This window comes from Schistocerca nitens, chromosome 6, assembly GCF_023898315.1.
Source record: "Schistocerca nitens isolate TAMUIC-IGC-003100 chromosome 6, iqSchNite1.1, whole genome shotgun sequence".
NCBI classification, from domain to species: Eukaryota; Metazoa; Arthropoda; class Insecta; order Orthoptera; family Acrididae; genus Schistocerca; species Schistocerca nitens.
This window is the reverse complement of record NC_064619.1, coordinates 458006404-458008148: the sequence shown is the minus strand read 5'-3', so window position 1 is coordinate 458008148 and position 1745 is coordinate 458006404. Positions and strand designations below refer to the sequence as shown.

Genomic DNA, 1745 nt, shown 5'->3' with positions numbered 1-1745 from the left:
GTCCAACATGTGTTAGTTCATTTTCAAGATATCAGAATACATTTACTTCAACTTCTAGGTGACCCACAATTTAGATTTAAGTTTATTGCAATCTAATTTCTGTTAATCATCATCATATTCATCTTTCATTGTTTTAGTCTACTTTCATTGACTATTGAAATACAGTAGCGAATTTATCATGCACGTTATTTCAATCCGAATTTTAACTCCATGTCTGGACGGGTTCTTTTATTTTCAACATTATTTTTTCGATGTCAAGTAAAATAGAAGGCTGATTAAGACTGCATTTCGGTTTTGCACCAGGTAAGTGAAAGATGCGTATCATATACCCAAAGCGACATACTCTACGTCGCCTTTGAAAAATATTCATCAGTTGTTTACCGCGACTTGCAGCCTCGGTGCCATTCGCAAGGAGCACAATGAATGGCGGTAGACCTCGTACAGCACGCAAACAGCATACATGTTTCGTGGTCAGGACTAACTGAAGGCATGGACAACACCACTGAGTGGTCAGCTTTTCTCGGTGAGATACTTCACCCACTTATAGTGCATGCAAATTCGCAAACCAAAACCCACCTTGCCAGATCACAAGTCTGGCAAATGATTCTAAGACGGAGCGCTGAAGATCTGCAGCTCTCAGCTTGCCCTTAATTCACGAGTGATGCTGGTTTCATACAGTCTAAAAACACAGTCTCAAAATAAAAGAATATAAAATAAAAAAGACCACAACGAAGGAATTAGTCGAATGGTACGGAAATCGGTAGATGTGACATACATATACAGACAAACAGATAATTAAAATTTCAGAAAAATTTGGCCGTTTATTTAAAAGTTTGGGCTTCACAAATAGAACAAGTCAATAACGCGGTGGTCCACCTCTGGTCTTTACGCTAACAGGATCAGTATGTGAGTATACATTTTCTATAACAGACATATGGTGACTAACATCAGACGTCCAAAATGAGATTTTCACTCTGCAGCGGAGTGTGCGCTGATATGAAACTTCCTGGCAGATTAAAACTGTGTGTCGGACCGAGACTCGAACTCGGGACCTTTGCCTTTCACAGGCAAGTGCTCAACCAACTGAGCTACCCAAGCACGACTCACGAATCTGCCAGGAAGTTTCATATCAGCACACATTCCGCTGCAGAGTGAAAATCTCATTCTGGAAACATCCCCCAGGCTGTGGCTAAGCCATGTCTCCGCAATATCCTTTCTTTCAGGAGTGCTAGTTCTGCAAAGTTCGCAGGAGAGCTTCTGTAAAGTTTGGAAGGTAGGAGACGAGGTACTGGCAGAAGTATAACTGTGAGGACGGGTCGTGAGTCGTGCTTGGGTAGCTCAGTTGGTAGAGCACTTGCCCGTGAAAGGCAAAGGTCCCGAGTTCGAGTCTCGGTCCGGCACACAGTTTTAATGTGCCAGGAAGTTTCAAACATCAGACGTATTAACATATGCTGTTCATCACCAATTTATGCACGCCAAATTAGCAGTGCCACTGGAATACATTACCCAGCAAAAAAACGACAGCTGTGATTTATGCACGACGAGGCGCTATTTCGTTTTCTATCCAGTATAGGTGTTAAATAAGCGGCGAATGTCTATTAGCATGTCATCTATGGGGACATGATGTTTATGCCTTAGATTTCTAACTATGGACGACGTTTTACGGCATACGTGTAGTCCACGCTCATTGACAACGTGCACACGTCACAGGAGTGTGTGTCCAGCACCTGTGTGAAAATCCGAAA

The 1745-nt window shown here is 42.4% G+C and overlaps 1 non-coding gene across 1 annotated transcript; it reads left to right on the top strand.

Moving 5' to 3' along the window:
• Positions 1-1326: 1326 nt before the first annotated feature.
• Positions 1327-1401, top strand: Trnas-uga (transfer RNA serine (anticodon UGA)). The gene has a single exon. It is a non-coding gene; the product is annotated as a tRNA-Ser (tRNA).
• Positions 1402-1745: the final 344 nt, after the last annotated feature.